Below are 18,798 nucleotides of genomic sequence, written 5' to 3'. Positions count from 1 at the left end.
GTAATTTAATTAAATTACACAGATGACCCAAAGCACTTCAGAGTGGTGTCAAAACAAATGAGTTGGTAATTAGAAAAATAGGAATGTCAGAAGTTGGATTTGAGTTTCTGGGATTGAGGATGAATCACCCTCTGTGCACTGGAACTGGGAAGGGTGAATAATGAATGAGTTGTTTCCGGGTTTGAAATGCGGCTTGTATTTGCTGGTATTAACCGATAGCATTATTTAGCAGAATGAAATAAATGCTATCATGATCACTGAGGGACAGTCGAAACTTCAACAACTTAATTTTAATAATTTGTGGCACTTGAATCATTGAGGAAGTTTTATTCCTTTTCTGATTTTACACACTCTGTATTTTAGGAGACTGGTTTTAAAATTTCATTGCTCACCATGGAATCAGAGAAATTTACAGCACGGAAGGAGGCCATTGTCACATGAACAATGAACATTTAAAACCAATTTTTGTTTCAGAAATAATGTTTCCACCCGGGCTTGAACCGGGAACCTTTCGTGTGTGAGGCGAATGTGATGACCGCTACACTACAGAAACTAGCGCCTAATGATATGCCCAGAGATAAATGTTCAGCAACAATCTGCAATACTCAATCCCTCTCTCTGCAAAAAGTTCCTACATCTCTCTGACCGGAACTGCACCAAAATGAAATATTCCTTTCAAGTGTGCAAATTATTTTCGTTTAACTTTTATTTTGCTTTCATGGTATAACATCGTTAAGGAATCGATAATCTGCTTTTGCACAATGAAAGAAATGCTAACTGAGGGAAAGTCAGTCGGTCAATAATTGGTTCTGTGCTCTGCATGTTGGTAATGTAGCCAAGGTGATCCAAAGATCGGTGGGAAAGCAAGTTGTGAGGAGGACACAAACAATCTGCAAAGCGATATCGATAGGCTCAGTGGCTGGGCAGTAATTTGTCAGATGGAGTATAATGTGGGAAAACTGAGGTAATCCACTGTGTTAGGGATAATTGTCAGGCCATCCTGACTATTCAGTGCTGTGTGTGGCCACCTGCAGGTTGATTTTGAACTTTTGTGTCCTGTTATGTGAAATAAATGAGCGCAGCAGGCGTATCTCTGCCTGACACCGGGAAATAGTGAGAGAGACCTTGGAGCAAGGGTCTGGTTATTGCCAAACAGCAAAGGAAATATTAATTCTGGAAAACAAATGTCTGAAAGAACAGTGACCCCGACCTGATTGGAACACAAAATCTTCGGATTTACCGTCAGACGCACTACCGTTGCGCCACGAGGCCTACACAGTGCGGTGGAGATGTTCGTCGAAATGAAGGTTCTGCAATACAAGGGGCTTGGAAATCAGGAGAACCAGTTTCGAGGTTTGAATTTCGAGATACACCCATGGTGCGGAGCCAACAGATCCCTCGCAGCGATCAGTGACAGGAAGATGCAACTTATGCAGTCCTGACTAGCTCAGTCGGTAGAGTATGAGACTGTTAATCTCAGGGTTGTGAGTTCAAACCCCACGTTAGACGAATTATTTTCCTTAAACTTTTTTGGTGCTTTCACAGGAAAACATCATTAATAAACCCATAATCTTCTTTTGCACAATGAAAGAAATGCGAACTGAGGGAGATTTGATCATTTAATCATTTATTCTGTGCTCCGTATAAGAACACAAAAACCAGGAGCAGGAGACGGCCATTTGGCCCTTCGAGCCTGCCTTCTTATGCACTGAAACAAATTGTAACAGTGTTTTTAAATGAGCAGTGCGAGATATTTCGAGGGCACATTTCAATGCTTCACAAAACCATTCCTTTCGCGACAGCCACCCAGGATCGATTCCCGGTTTGAGAAGAAACTTTGATATCACTGTTTGTCATTGAAATGGCGTCATTTTATTCAGTTCGATGGATGTCCCAAAGCACTTCAGAGTGGTGTCCAAACAAATGAGTTTGTAATTAAAAACACTGAATGTCAGGATTGGGATTTGAACCCACGCCTCCAGAGGAGACAGTGACCTGAACCAACGCCTTAGACCGCTCGGCCATCCTGACTATTGGATGTTCAAGTTGCAAGTTATTACAGTGGAAAGTTTCAAAACAGGAACTTGTTCATTGTAGCTGGAAGGCCCAGTGACCGGGATATCCTCTCCCCGGGGGTTTTCCTGAGCCTGTGCTCGATGTACGGGGAGCTTTGGCACGGGTCCGAGGTAGCTTGCATGTGTAGGCTGCTTGCTGGCTTCAGGTGGTCTCTTACCAGTGTGCTCAATTCTTCAAACGACTTGCTTGCTGGTTTCTCGTGTGCCAGCAGGTCCTTCATTGAAGCGTATGATTTCAAGCGGCAGCTGGTCAAAAGATGGGCTCTTCTCTTGTCTGCCTTATTGTCGCCTAACCAGTCTTTGGTTACAAAGCTTTGCTGGAGCCTTTCTATAAAGTCCTCACAATTATCTCCTGCATTGTATTTTTCATCTGAGCCGTTGGTCGCCATTCTGTGGATTCTGTAATCCCGCAACTCGTCGCCACTGAAAAGTCCTGACCCTGTAATACAGACTCACACGAGGCACATACTGAAGTCAAGTTCACTCAGGACCTGCACCTTTTTTACACAGCTCTCGAATGCCACACTTGCCTGAGACCTATCCTGATATACCTGTCTGGGAAAGGTACCCAGTGCCTCCTGCAAATGCACCCCTGATGGTAAGGTAAGTTTGTGGTTGCAGGTCATCTCTGGTTACAGTCATGTATGGCATGGTAAGGTACAGTTATGTACAGTAGTGTGAGATACATGACAGTATTGGTATTTATGGTGATTACAGGAATTATTAATCGTCTCAGAGACCTCAATTATTTTTATGCGATGAATTGATCGAGGATTGAAACCAGGTTAGTGCGCCAGAACTTAACTCCTCGACCACCAGGGAACAGTTACGATACATGTCGATATACATATATATATTTATATATGACCCTGAATATCAACGGCTACCTACCTAGACCTCGTGGTGCAACGGTAGTGTGTCTAACTTTGAGTGAGAGAAATTGTTCCACAGTGACACCCATCTCATCTTTTGTTCACTTTTAAACACTAGAAACTGAGACAGGGGAATAAATAGAGAAACCAAAGCACAGGGTTATAGACAAGAGGAAGAGAGAAGGGGAAAAATACTGTCCCCACCCAGAACGAATGCAGAAACACCTCTGCTGCGCTCGGGGTGACCACCCACAGCCTGGATACACTAACGTCCCAACAGCTCATTGACTGTCGGAGTGGGACTGTGCGGTGCTTCAGAGGACAGCTCGAAAAAGCAAAGTCACTGATTCCGTCTCATGTGCTCCTCCAATCAAGAAGAGCAACACACTAAAAATGCTCCAATAATGGTTACACCTTATCTTGGCATTTGTTGCACAGTTGGCTCGTTGGTCTCGGGTTATGATTCTTTTTTCGGGGTTGATACTTGAAATTTGCGAGAGGTCCCGGGTTCAAATCCTGGACGAGCCCTCAATTTATCAAGAATATTGAAATTGCATCGAAATTTTGCAAAGAAGGTCTTGCATTTCGTCAACACTTTTCAGGAACTCATGACGCACCAAAGCGCTTTATAGCCGTTGAGTTATGTTTGAAGTGTTGAAGTGTTGTATTGTGGGGAAAGATGTGCCCAAATCACCCCACACGAACTGCAACTCTTTGCGAAGGAGTTCGGTGCAAATAATCAGGTGCCTCAGGGACTTGGACTTTCTGTGAATGAGTTTTGCTTGTACCTGCGTTCAAGCTTGAAACAGTAACTTGGCTTCCATCTCACGGGAGCATTGTGTAGCGGTTAGTGAGTAGGTGACCAGGTTGATGTGCGCCGCTTTCAATCTTTGAAATTTCACCAAACAAAGAAACGGTGAATCCAACTGTCCCTGTAAGCGACGGATTGAAGGGATCGCTGCACCAAACAGAGCTGGAACACGCACAGTGCAGGAATAGGGTCCGCAACATTAAATGTCAAAGTTATTAAGCAGACAATAATTAAACATACACTTAACAGTACTTACAGCCAAACCATGCGAATGTTAGCCGAAGAACTCAAACACGTTATAGTTCCCAGCTCGGTGTCAAAATTGATCAAACATTAATCGGATTCTAAACTATCTGTTGCAAATGGCACATTTTATATCTTTTCCTTAACCCTTCTACGTGACAATTTAAACTTTTAATAGTATTACCGAACACAAGTGCCCAACTTCTGAAGGTAGGTCATTAACCTGAAACGTTAACTCTGTTTCTCTCTCCACAGATGCTGCCTGACCTGCTCAGTGTTTCCAGCATTTACTCTTTTTATTCTCCAAACTTATAATCAGAATATCACTTCCCTTGTCATCTAACTGCACTCCTTCCTGATATGTAGCCTTGTCCTACAAACCAGGCTCCTTTCGGATGATTCAGGCATTCATTTGAATTATAACTTCTTAATGATAACAATTATGTGAAGTAGGTAACGATGTAATACTTGCCACCAGAGCGCGCGACTGTTGGAGTCCTAATGGTCACCTGCCCACACGAAGAGGGCCAGTATAAAAGGTTGGCTGCCATGTAGTTCAGGCACACTGCAGTTGTAATAAAGAAGACTAAGATCACACTAAATTTAGCTCACAGAACTCAGCCTCGGGGAGTTCTTCTCTGCACAACAATTGGCGACGAGTAACAGAATTCGAATTTTCACGCAACCATGGCTGCTGTTGGAATATTGGAGAGATCCAAAGAGGATGATGATTGGGAAGCCTTCGTCGAGCAGCTGGAGCTGCACTTTGTGGCCAACGAGCTGGAAGGAGACACTAACGTGGCCGAGCACAGGGCGGTTCTCCTCACCATCTGTGGGCCGAAAATATACAGCCTCATCAAGAATCTGCTCACACCGACAAAACCAAAGGAGAAGGAATATTCAGCGTTGTGCACACTGGTTTGGGACTACCTAAAGCCGAAGGAGAGTATCATCATGGCCAGATATCGTTTTTACACGCACCATCGCTCCGGGGACGAGGACCTGGCGGATTATTTCACCGACCTGAGACAGCTCGCGGGACTTTGCTATTTTGGAGCTGCGTTGGGGCAAATGCTGTGGGACTTTTACGTGCTGGGCATCAGCCACGAGGTCATTCTTCGAAAGCTGCTGGCTGCTGAATCCTGAGACCAGAGCAGGGCCATCGCGATCGCCCAGCCATGCATGGCCACGGACGATAACACCAAACAGATATCTACTCAACATCGAAGCTCATCGGCAAGTACTGTGCATAAAATGATGTCGCTTGCAGGCCGAACTGCATATGGCAGGGTCTATACGTCTGTGGCTGCAAGACCTGTGATGACTCAGAGTCCGCCATCGGGGATCGATGTGAATCTTTTAGCACCGTGTTGGTGCTGCGGGGACAATCCTCGGGCCCATCAATATCGATTCAAGCACTACGTGAGCAAAGGCTGCACAACGATGGGGTACCTCCAGTGAATGTGCAAACGTGCTGTGACATACCACGTGGCAGAGGATGATCGATCCGGCACGGATCATGCAGCACAGGCAAATCAACCCGAGGAACAAGGACTCCCAGGTGCCGGTGGGGATGTTGCATTTTATCAGGGAGGCTTTGAGGGTGTGCCCGAAACGTTTCCTCTGCCCACCTGGGGCTCGCTTACTGTATCGGAGTTCTGAGTGGAGCGTTTGCTTGGAGAGTCTCGTGTTGGGCATGTGGACAATGTTGCAAGCCCAACGGAGCTGGTCGAGTGTGGTCAGTGCTTCAATGCTGGGGATGTTGGCCTGATCGAGAACACTGATGTTGGTGCGTCTGGCCTTCCAGGGGACTTGCAGGACCTTGCGGAGACAGCCCTGGTGGTATTTCTACAGTGATTTGAGATGTCTGCTGTATATAGTCCATGTCTCGGATCCATACCCCGGGGCAGTTATCAGCACCGCCCTGCACACCATAAGCTTGGTGCCAGATTTGAGGTCCTGGTCTTCAAACACTCTCCTCCTCAGGTGATCGAAGGCTGTGCTGGCACACTGGAGGCGGTGTTGAACCTCGTCTTCGATGCCTGCCCTTGCTGATAGTAGGTTCCCAAGGCGTGGAAAATGGTCCACGCTGTCGAAGGCCACACTTACAGCCTTCTTAAATATAGCACCCTCATTCTATTCTCTTGAAACAAGTTCCTGAATTCTCGGCTAGCTGTGTAGGTTAGAGATGTGGTTTTATCCTGTGATAGCTTCTATCATAGTGTTTCCGAAGTGTAGTAGTTATCACATTCGCCTCACACACCAAAGGTCCCCGGTCCAAAACCGGGCGGAAAGATCTTGAAAACTTGAAAATGGGCCGAATGGCTGACTCCTGTTCCTAACTCTTACGTTCTTTTGATCTCTTGACCTTTCACAGGAGAACAAACTCTCCTCTGAACATGCATGATAAAGCTCCAGGAAATATTTCCGTCCGAGGTGCTTTCGCATGTGAGGCGAACGTGTTAACAGTTACACTTCGGAAACATCTCCACTTTCAGCACCAGATTACCAAAATTAAACCCAATGAGATCGGGATAAAAGTTCCTCACATGCTCAGGGCAAAATATCTGATTGATGGTCCACAAAAGAATGAACAAACTTCAGCACGAGGTCAGACGGAAATGTTAAGCGAGCACGTGGACTGCTGAATTGCACTTTTAAGGAGTTGGTGATGACAAAACAAATGGGTTCCTCTTCAAGATCAGAAAAGTCACAAGTGGGATTCCAACCCTCACCTTCAGAGAAAACTGCAATTTGAACACAGCACCTTAGACCGCTTGGCCATCCAGACTATGCAGTGTTTTCTGTGGCCACCTGCAGGTTGATTTTCAACTTTTGTGTCCTGTCACATGAAATAAATAAGGGCAGCAGGCGTATCTCTGCCTGACACCGGGGAAACAGTGAGACAGAAATTACAGCAAGGTTCTGGTTATTGTCAAACAGCAAATGAAATATTAATTCTGGAAGAACAATATCCAAAAAAACACTGACCGTAACGTGATTTGAAAACGCAACCTTTTAATTTGGAATCAGACACACTATCGTTGCACCATGAGACCTACACAGTGAGCTGGAGATGTTCGTCTATATGAAGGTTGTGCAATACAAGGGGCTTTAACATCCCCGCCCATTCCCACCAAGTATCACAAACAGCGCTCACCGGACAGTCACCGAATGGTTTGCTCGAAAATCTTTCTCTTGCTTTCACGGGAAACCATCATTAATTAACCCCTCACCTTCTTTTGCACAATCAAACAAATGCTAACTCAGGGACATTCCATACTTCAATCATTTGGCCTGTGCTTTACATCTTAACTCGAAAGCCATATCCCATTTTACTCACTGTATTTTAGCTTTCTGGTTCAAAGTCTTCAGGGACCTGGGGCAAATTTATCAAATTTAGCAGCACCGGTTTTTCCTATCATGCACACAAAATAAAATTAGTCGTGAAGATAAAATCCCACCTTGCGTATTTTCAGATTCAATGCTGTCGGATTTCAAATAAAGTGAAAGAATTTTACACTGAAAAGATTTGCAAGTGTTACTTGTATTTGTGTCTTTAATTAAACGTTGTGGCGTCTGACTCCCGTTCATGCCACTGCTGAATAAGAAAGGAGGGTTTGACGTTGACCAGCTCATCCTTTATATTCAGTGGTTTCTCAACCTTTGATGGGCTGCAGTGCAGCGGATATCACGTTGGCCTCACACGCAAAAGGTCCCCGGTGGATCGGTTTTCTCACAGTCAAAGTTATCTATTTATTGAAGTGAAATAAAGAGCAATTAAGGAATAAGGGAGCCCTTTTACCAGCAGAATAAATAGCAAATGCTGGAAATCTCAGCAGGTCAGGCAGCATTTGCCAGGAGACTAAACACGGGATTAAACCAAGGACTTTTCACGTGTAAAGCAAACGTGATAACCACTACACAACAGAAACCTCTGATACAATAACCCCAACAGAGGGGAGTTGACCAGTGAGCTCCGTCTGTGCTGATCGGCATTGTGTGTTGGCTCACCTAAAACAACTTCTGTCCTGCATTGAATGTTCTCAATCCTTCTCCTCCGCTGCCCTTAACAGAAATGTCAGGGATCACCCAGCCACCATGTTCACTTCCACATCCTCACAGTGGGGTCACAGAGGCTCCTACCTTTCTATCCACGATCAGCGAACTCACCCAGTTTACAAAATTAAACCCGAATACGTGCCCGGCAAAGGGCAGGAGAAGCCAGATAGTCTGTAAGCTCGGTCTATCACAGAAAGTATTTGTATTCATGGTGCTTACAGCAATTATTAATCGTCTCACAGACCTCAATTATTTTTATGCGATGAATTGATTGATGATTGAAACCAGGTTAGTCCGCCGAATCTTAACCGCTCAACCACCAGGGAACAGTTACGATACATGTCGATATATTTATATATATTTGTATGTGAACCTGAATTTCAACGGCTACCTACCTTGACCCCGTGCTGCCCACGGTAATGTGTCTAACTTTGAGTGAGATAAATTGTTCCACAGTGACACCCATTTCATCTTTTGTTCCCTTTTAAACACTAGAAACTGAGACACGGGAATAAATAGAGAAACCAAAGCACAGGGTTATGGACAACAGGAAGAGCGAACGGGAAAGATATTGTCCCCACCCAGAAGTAATGCAGAAACCCCTTTGCTGTGCTCGGGGTGACCAGCCACAGCCTGGATACACTAACGTCCCAACAGCTCATTGACTGTCGGAGTTGGACCGTGCGGTGCTTCAGAAGACAAGTCGAAAAAGCAAAGTCACTGATTCCATCTCATGTGCTCCTCCGATCAAGAATAGCAACACACTAAAAATGTTTCAATAATGGTTACACCTTATCTCTACGTTTATCGAACAGTTGGCTCGTTGGTCTAGGGGTATGATTCTCGCTTCGGCGTTATTGCTTGAAATTTGCGAGAGGTCCCGGTTTCAAATCCCAGACGAGCCCTCAGTTTACTCAAGAATTTTGAAATTGCATCAAACTTTTGCAAAGAAGGACTTGCATTTCTGCAACACCTTTCAGGAACTCATGACGCCCCAAAGCTCTTTGCATCCGTTGCGTTATGTTTGAAGTGTTGTCGTGTGGGGAAAGATGTGCCCATATCACCCCACACGAACCGCAACTCTTTGCGAAGGAGTTTGGTGCAAAAAATCAGGTGCCTCAGGGACTTGGACTTTCTATGAATGAGTTATGCTTGTACCTGCGTTCAAGCTGGTAACAGTAACTGTGCTTCCATCTCACGGGAGCAGCGTGTAGCGGTTAGTGAGTAGGTGACCAGGTTGATGTTCGCCGATTTCAATCTTTTAAATTTCACCAAACAAAGAATCGGTGAATCCAACTGTCCCTGTAAGCGACGGATAGAAGGGATTGGTGCTCCAAACAGAGCTGGAACACACGCAGTGCAGGAATAGGGTCCGCAACATTAAATGTCAGAGTTATTAAGCAGACAATAATTAAACATACACTTAATAGTACTTACACCCAAACCTTGCGAATGTTAGCCGAAGAACTCAAACACGTTACAGTTCCAAGCTCGGTGTACACATTGATCAAACATGAATCGGATTCTAAACATTCTGTTCCAAATGCCACATTTTATATATTTTCCTTACCCCTGCTTCGTGAAATTGAAACTTTTAATAGTATTACCTAACACAACTGCCCAACTTCTGATGGAAGGTCATTAACCGGAAACGTTAACTCTGTTTCTCTCTCCACAGATGCTGCCTGGCCTGCTCAGTGTTTCCAGTAATTACTCTTTTTATTCTCCAAACTTATCATCAGAGTATCACTTCCCTTGTCATCTAACTACGCTCCTTCCTGATATGTAGCCTTGTCCTACAAACCAGGCTCCTTTCTGATGATTCAGGCATTCATTGGAATTATAACTTCTTACCGATAACAAATATGTGAAGTATGTAACTATGTCATACTTGCCACCAGAGGGCGTGACCGTTGGAGTCCTAATGGTCACCTGCCCACACCTGCAGGGCCAGTATAAAAGGTTGGCTGCCATGTTGTTCAGGCACTCTGGAGTTGGAATAAAGAAGACTAAGATCACACTAAGTTTAGCTCACAGTACTCAGCCTCCTGGTGTTCTACTTTTCACAACAATTGGCGACGATTAACAGAATACAATCCTTCACACAACCATGGCTGCTGTTGGAATATTAGAGAGATTCATATAGAGTGAAATAAATGAGGGCAGCAGGCAGATCTCTGCCTGACACCGGGGAAACAGGGAGACAGACCTTGGAGCAAAAGGATATGGATGGTGTCGGAAAAACTTGAGGCATCTGATTCAGGAGAGTTGCGGGGCGTGGAAATTCGGAAGTTTAATGACATTGAAAGGAACATTTTTTTTTTGTGCCGTTTTGTTAAGAGAAATGTTTGTGAAAGGAATTTTTTGCAGGAAGGGATGCAGCATTTAACCTTTTGCCTCAGCACTTGTTTCTGGGTGTCAGGATCACATTTAGTTTCAATGTTATTCTTCCAGAATTAATATTTCATTTGCTGTTTGACAATAACCAGACCCTTGCTCCAAGGTCTGTCTCACTCTTTCCCCGATGTCAGGCACAGATCCGCCTGCTGCCCTGATTTATTTCATGTGACATGACACAAAAGTTCAAAATCAACCTGCAGGTGGCGACAGCGCAATGGATAGTAATGATGGCCGAGTGGTCTAAGGTGATGTGTTCAGGTCACTATCGATAGTGTTCGAATCCTATTGCAGACATTTCTCATATTGAATCATTTAGCAGAACCCATTTGCTTTGTCACCACCAACTCCTTAAAAGTGCGATTCAACAGTCCACCTGCTCGCTTCACATTTCCGTCTGACCTGGTGCTGAAATTTGTTCATTCTTTTGTAGAACGACAATTATTTATTTTGCCCTGAGCATGTGAGGAACTTTTCTCCCGATCTCATTGGGTTTAATATTGTGAATCTGGAGCTGAAAGTGGAGATGTTTCCGCAGTGTAACGGTTAACACCTTCTAGTTTTTTGAGTTCATGCTCAACTTTCTCCTTGAGTGCATATGGTACGGAACGGGGCTTGTCGTAAACCAATCTAGCGTCCTTCTGTACCCTGACACTCGCCTTGAAGCCTTGGATCGGACTGTCCGTTTCGCAGAACACCTTTGGATACTTCTTGACAACCTCATCCGTAGATGAAAATCTCGCTTCCACACAGAAAATCTGACTACAATCCAGCTTCAGTGAGCTTAATCAATTTCTTCCTTGTAAGGCAGACTTGTCTCTTTTCACTACTATTAGAGGCAAGTTCTGAAATTAATCTTTATATTTCACCGATCGATGCAGTGATATGACCAACCACAGGAATTTACTCTCACGAGTAGCCTCGCAGCTCTATCTCGGGTTTCTCCAGTTGGAAATCACGCAATTTGTCGCGGTACAGTGACTCCGGTATTACACTCACGGATGCACCCGTGTCAATTTCCATTGGTATCTTGAATCCAGCAACATCTATGTGGATTTCGATGCTTTCCGAATCACTGTCCGTTAAACTCGTGCTCCTGATGATGTGTAACTCTAACATCTCCTCGTCCTGTTGTTGGTCTTCCATAATATGAAGTCTCTTGGGATTTCGACTCAGAGCTTTGAACGCTGGACTCATAGCTTTAACAACAGGTTTACCCTTCAGGCGGCATGCCTTCGTAAGATGCCCAGTATTTCTGTCGAAGAAACACTCTGTCTTCACGTGTGGACAACTTTGAGCAATGTGTTCTTCCAGGCACCTACAGCATGACTTCGACGCTCTGGTAGAATTTCCAGTTTCTGAGGCTTTGGGCTCCCTTGTAATACCTTCAAATGCTCTGATAATGACTCCACGAGACAATGTGTCGTTCTTTAACTGCAGTGACCTGAGTCCTTTATTGATAACCTTTATTGGTGGCCTGCCTTTTATACTAGGCCAGGCACACCTGTGCAGGTAAGCTACAAGTCACCCACTGCAGTGCCCTCTGGTGGCACACCTTATAATTGTACAAGCTGTAACCATGTAGAACACATGACAGGTGTCACTGTGGAACCGTTTCTCTCACTCAAAGTTAGAAGCACTGCCGTGGGCGCCACGAGGTCTCGGTAGGTAGACATTGACCTTCAGGTTCATATATAAATATATATAAATATATCGACATGCATCGTAACTGTTCCCTGGTGGTCGAGGGGTTAAGACCCGGTGCACTAACCTGGTTTGATATGTATCGTAGCTGTTCCCTGGTGGTCGAGGGGTTCAGACCCGGCGCATTAACCTGGTTTCAATCCTCGATCAATTCATCGCATAAAAATAATTGAGGTCTGTGAGACGATTAATAATTGTTGTAATCACCATGAATACCAATAATTTCTGTGATAGACCGAGCTTGCAGACTATCTGGCTTCACCTGCACTTTGCCGGGCACGTGTTTGGGGTTTAATTTTGTAAACTGGGTGAGTTCGCTGATCGCGGGGAGACGGTAGGAGCTTCTGTGGCCCCACTGTGAGGATGTGGAAGTGAACACGGTGGCTGGGTGATCCGTGACATTTCTGTAAAGGGCAGCGGAGTGGAAGGATTGAGAACATTCAGTGTGGGACAGAAGTTGTTTCAGGTGAGCCAACACATTCCCAATCAGCACAGAGGGAGCTCACAGGTCAGCTCCTCGCTGTGGGAGTTGTTGTACAAGAGGTTTCTGTAGTGTAGTGGTTATCACGTTGGCTTTACACGCGAAAAGTTCCTGGTTCAATCCCAGGCAGAAACATTATATTTAAACTTACTGTGGATGAACAATCGGAGGCGAGTTCAGTCTCCCTGCAAATGCTGCCAGGCCTGCAGAGATTTCCAGCATTTGCTGTTTTTATTTGTTATTAATTCTCCTGGCAAAAGGGCTCCCTTATTCATTATTTGCTCTTTATTTCACCAATAAATAGATAACTTTGAGTGAGAGAAAATGGATCCACCGGGGACCTTTTGCGTGTGAGGCCAACGTGATATCCGCGACACTGCAGCCCATCAAAGGGCGAGAAACCACTGAATATAAAGGATGAGCTGACAACTATCAGGGGCAGTGCAGTCTGGTCAATGTCAAACCCTCCTTTCTTATTCAGCAGTGGCATGAACGGGAGTCAGGCGCCACAAATTTCAATTAAAGACACAAATACAAGTAACACTTGCAAATCTTTTCAGTGTAAAATTCTTTCACTTTATTTGAAATGCTGCTGCGTTGAATCTGAAAATACACACGGTGGGATTTTATCTTCACTACTGATTGTATTTTGTGTGCACGGTAGGAATAATCGGTGCTGATAAATTTGATAAAAGTTGCCCCAGATTCGTGCTGTCATCGGCAATGAACACTTTCAACCAGAAAGCTAAAATACATTGCGTAAAATGGGTCAACATGCATAAGAACATAAGATCATGAGAAACAGGAGCAGGAGTGGGCCATACGGCCCCTCGAGCCTGCTGCACCATTTAATACGATCATGGCTGATCTGATAATGGACTCAGGTCCATTTCCCTGCCCGCTCCCCAAAGCACAGGCCAAATGATTGAAGTATGGAGTGTCCCTGAGTTAGCATTTGTTTGATTGTGTAAAGAAGGTGAGGGGTTAATTAATGATGGTTTCCCGTGAAAGCAAGAGAAAAGTTTTCGAACAAACCATCCGGTGACTGTCAGCTGAGCGCTGCTTTTGATACCTGGTGGGAATGGGCAGGGATTTTAAAGCCTCTTGTATTGCGGAACCTTCATATAGATGAACATCTCCAGTTCACTGTGTTGGCCTCGTGGTGCAACGGTAGTGTGTCTGACTCCAGATCAACAGGTTGTGTGTTGAAATCATGTTGGGTATTGCTCTTTTGGATATTGTTCTTCCAGAATTAATATTTCCTTTGCTGTTTGGCAATAACCAGACCCTTGCTCCAAGGTCTGTCTCACTGTTTCCCCGGTGTCAGACAGAGATACGCCTGCAGCCCTCATTTATTTCATGTGACAGGACACAAAAGTTCAAAATCAACCTGCAGGTGGCCACACACAGCGCTGAATAGTCAGGATGGCCGGGCGGTCGAAGGTGCTGTGTTCAGGTCACTGTCTCCTCTACACGTGTGTTCAGCTTGAATTCCAATTCTAACAATAATTATCATTAAACGGAACACATTTGTTTGACACCACGGCCAACTCCTTCAAAGTGGGATTCAGCTGTTCAGCTGCTCGCTTAACATTTCCGTCTGACCCGGTGCTGGAGTTTGTTAAAGGGAGTCAGTTCAGAAGATTCAACCTTTCACCTTATTCCTGAGCACCACCTTCTTACCTCAGGCCAGAAAGTCTCAAGCCATACATTCCTGATCCTAACCACTCGCTGCTAAATGGCCAGCTCCTGTTCCGATGTGTAAAGTCTGGGAAACACGAGATCAATTCCTACCACACTCACAGCCTTCCTAAATATAGCACCGTCATTCTCTTCTCGTAAAACCAGCTCCTGAAGTATAGGCCAGCTGTGTAGGTTAAAGCGCTGGTTGTGTTCCTCGCATTTTGTCAATTTCAGTGTTTCCGTAGTGTAGTGGTTATCACATTCGCTCAACACGTGAAAAGTCCCCGTATCGCAACCAGCCGTGATCATTGATCAATTAAAGATTAGAAAAAATGAAATAATTGACATTAATAGTTCAATATTAACAAAGTTGGTTTTTGTTTCTGCTTAATGATTAAAAATAATAAACAACAGAAGTGGCATTTGGATCCTTGTCTTCAAGATAGATTTTGAACTGAACATAGCACCTTCGACTGCTCGGCCATCCTGGCTACTCACTGCTGTGTGTGGCCACCTGCAGTTTGATTTGAAATTTTGTGTCCTGTGACATGAAATAATTGAGGGCAGCAGGTGTATCTCTGCCTGACACCGGGGAAACAGTGAGACAGACCTTGGAGCAAGGGTCTGGTTATTGTCAAACAGCAAATGAAATGTTAATTCTGGAAGAAAAATATCCAAAAAAACACTGACCCTAACGTGATTTGAATACGCAACCTTCTGATCAAGATTCAAACACACTACCGTTGCACCATGAGACCGACACAGTGAACTGGAGATTTTTGTCTATATGAAGGTTCTGCAATACAAGGGGCTTGAAAATCCCAGCCCATTCCCACCAGGCATCACAAACAGCGCTCACCGGACAATCACCGTATGGTTTATTCGAAAACTTATCTCTTGCTTTCACTGGAAACCATCATTAATTAACCCCTCACCTACTTTTGCACAATCAAACAAATGCTAACTCAGGGACATTCCATACTTCAATCATTTGGCCTGTGCTTTGCATCTCAACTCGAAAACCATATCCCATTTTACTCACTGTATTTTAGCTTTCTGGTTCAAAGTCTTCAGCGATCTGGGGAAACTTTTATCAAATTTAGCAGCACCGGTTTTTCCTATCGTGCACACAAAATAAAATCAGTAGCGAAGATAACATCCCACCGTGCGTATTTTCAGATTCAATGCTGTCGGATTTCAAATAAAGTGAAAGAATTTTACACTGAAAAGATTTTCATGTGTTACTTGTATTTGTGTCTTTAATTAAACTTTGTGACGTCTGACTCCCGTTCATGCCACTGCTGAATAAGAAAGGAGGGTTTGACGTTGACCAGCTCATCCTTTATATTCAGTGGTTTCTCACTTTTTGATGGGCTGCAGTGCAGCGGATATCACGTTGGCCTCACACGCAAAAGGTCCCCGGTGGATCCGTTTTCTCTCAGTCAAAGTTATCTATTTATTGAAGTGAAATAAAGAGCAATTGAGGAATAAGAGAGCCCTTTTACCAGGAGAAAAATAGCAAATGCTGGAAATCTCAGCAGGTCAGGCAGCATTTGCCAGGAGACTAAAGTCGGGATTGAATCAGGGACCTTCCCCGTGTAAAGCAAACGTGATAACCACTACACTACAGAAACCTGTGGTACAACAACCCCAACAGAGGGGAGGTGACCAGTGAGCTCCGTCTGTGCTGATCGGCATTGTGTGTTGGCTCACCTAAAATAACTTCTGTCCTGCATTGAATGTTCTCAATCCTTCTCCTCCGCTGCCCTTTACAGAAATGTCAGGGATCACCCAGCCACAGTGTTCACTTCCACATCCTCACAGTGGGGCCACAGAGGCTCCTACCTTTCTATCCGCGATCAGCGAACTCACCCAGTTTACAAAATTAAACCCGGAATACATGCCCGGAAAATCAGATAGTCTGTAAGCTCGGTCTATCACAGAAATATTGGTATTCATGGTGGTTACAGCAATTATTAATCGTCTCACAGACCTCAATTATTTTTATGCGATGAATTGATCGAGGATTGAAACCAAGTTAGTCCGCCGGGTCTTAACCACTCGACCACCAGGGAACTGTTAAGATACATGTCGATATATTTATATATATTTATATATGACCCTGAATATCAACAGCTACCAACCTAGACCTCGTGCTGCCCACGGTAGTGTGTCTAACTTTGAGTGAGAGAAATTGTTCCACAGTGAGACCCATTGCATCTTTTGTTCCATTTTAAACACTAGAAACTGAGACAGGGGAATAAATAGAGAAACCAAAGCACAGGGTTATAGACAAGAGGAAGAGAGAAGGGGAAAGATACTGTCCCCACCCAGAACTAATGCAGAAACACCTCTGCAGCGCTCGGGGTGACCACCCACAGCCTGGATACACTAACGTCCCAACAGCTCATTGACTTTCGGAGTTGGACCGTGCGGTGCTTCAGAAGACAGATCGAAAAAGCAAAGTCACTGATTCCATCTCATGTGCTCCTCCGATCAAGAATAGCAACACACTAAAAAAGTTTCAATAATGGTTGCACCTTATCTCCAAGTTTATTGAGCAGTTGGCTCGTTGGTCTAGGGGTATGATTCTCGCTTCGGGGTTATTGCTTGAAATTTGCGAGAGGTCCCGGTTTCAAATCCTGGACGAGCCATCAGTTTATCCAAGAATTTTGAAATTGCATCAAACTTTTGCAAATAAGGACTTGCATTTCTACAACAAGTTTCAGGAACTCATGACGCCCCAAAGCGCTTTGCATCCGTTGAGTTGTGTTTGAAGTGTTGTCGTGTGGGGAAAGATGTGCCCAAATCACCCCACACGAACCGCAACTCGTTGCGAAGGAGTTTGGTGCAAAAAATCAGGTGCCTCAGGGACTTGCACTTTCTATGAATGAGTTCTGCTTGTCCCTGCGTTCAAGCTTGCAACAGTAACTGTGCATCCATCTCACGGGACCAGCGTGTAGCGGTTAGTGAGTAGGTGACCAGGTTGATGTGCGCTGCTTTCAATCTTTTAAATTTCACCAAACAAAGAAACGGTGAATCCAACTGTCCCTGTAAGCGACGGATTGAAGGGATCGGTGCTCCAAACAGAGGTGGAACACACGCAGTGCAGGAATAGGGTCCGCAACATTAAATGGCAGAGTTATTAAGCAGACAATAATGAAACATACACTTAATAGTACTTACACCCAAACATTGCGAATGTTAGCCGAAGAACTCAAACACGTTGCAGTTTTCAGCTCGGTGTACAAATTGATCAAACATTAATTGGATTCTAAACTATCTGTTCCAAGTGCCACATTTTATATCTTTTCCTTACCCCTGCTTCGTGACAATTGAAACTTTTAATAGTGTTACCTAACACAACTGCCCAACTTCTGATGGAAGGTCATTAACCGGAAACGTTAACTCTGTTTCTCTCTCCACAGATGCTGCCTGGCCTGCTCAGTGTTTCCATTATTTACTCTTTTTATTCTCCAAACTTATCATCAGAGTATCACTTCCCTTGTCATCTAACTACACTCCTTCCTGATATGTAGCCTTGTCCTACAAACCAGGCTCCTTTCTGATGATTCAGGCATTCATTGGAATTATAACTTCTTAACGATAACAATTATGTGAAGTATGTAACTATGTTATACTTGCCACCAGAGGGCGTGACTGTTGGAGTTCTAATGGTCACCTGCCCACACCTGCAGTGCCAGTATAAAAGGTTGGCTGCCATGTTGTTCAGGTACTCTGGAGTTGTAATAAAGAAGACTAAGATCACACTAAGTTTAGCTCACAGTACTCAGCCTCCTGGTGTTCTACTTTTCACAACAATTGGCGACGATTAACAGAATACAAACCTTCACACAACCATGGCTGCTGTTGGAATATTAGAGAGTGAAATAAATGAGGGCAGCAGGCGGATCTCTGCCTGACACCGGGGAGACAGGGAGACAGACCTTGGAGCAAAGGGATATGGATGGAGTCGGCAAAACCTGAGGCATCTGATTCAGGAGAGTCGCGGGGCGTGGAAATTCGGGAGGTTAATGACTTTGAAAGGAACATTTTTGTTTTGTGACGTTTTGTTCAGAGAAATGTTTGTGAAAGGAATTTTCTGCAGGAATGGATGCAGCATTTAACCTTTTGCCTTAACACTTGTTTCTGGGTGTCAGGATCACATTTCGTTTCAATGTTATTCTTCCAGAATTAATATTTCATTTGCTGTTTGACAATAAACAGACCCTTGCTCCAAGGTCTGTCTCACTCTTTCCCCGGTGTCAGGCAGAGATCTGCCTGCTGCCCTGATTTATTTCATGTGACAGGACACAAAAGTTCAAAATCAACCTGCAGGTGGCCACACACAGCACTGAATAGTAATGATGGGCGAGTGGTCTAAGGTGATGTGCTCCGGTCACTATAGATAGTGTTCGAATCCTATTGCAGACATTTCTTATATTGAATCATTTGGCAGAACCCATTTGC

General features: G+C 44.4%; 3 non-coding genes across 3 annotated transcripts; 2 read left to right on the top strand and 1 right to left on the bottom strand.

Annotated features, from left to right (window-relative positions):
• Positions 1-480: 480 nt before the first annotated feature.
• trnav-cac (transfer RNA valine (anticodon CAC)) lies at positions 481-553 on the bottom strand. The gene has a single exon. It is a non-coding gene; the product is annotated as a tRNA-Val (tRNA).
• Positions 554-1,435: 882 nt separating this feature from the next.
• On the top strand, positions 1,436-1,509 carry trnan-guu (transfer RNA asparagine (anticodon GUU)). The gene has a single exon. It is a non-coding gene; the product is annotated as a tRNA-Asn (tRNA).
• Positions 1,510-12,707: 11,198 nt separating this feature from the next.
• Positions 12,708-12,780, top strand: trnav-uac (transfer RNA valine (anticodon UAC)). The gene has a single exon. It is a non-coding gene; the product is annotated as a tRNA-Val (tRNA).
• The last annotated feature ends 6,018 nt before the right edge of the window (positions 12,781-18,798 follow it).

This window comes from Pristiophorus japonicus, unplaced genomic scaffold (assembly GCF_044704955.1).
Source record: "Pristiophorus japonicus isolate sPriJap1 unplaced genomic scaffold, sPriJap1.hap1 HAP1_SCAFFOLD_315, whole genome shotgun sequence".
NCBI lineage: Eukaryota > Metazoa > Chordata > Chondrichthyes > Pristiophoridae > Pristiophorus > Pristiophorus japonicus.
The sequence above is the reverse complement of the archived record's forward strand: the minus strand, read 5'-3'. Positions and strand labels throughout refer to the sequence as shown.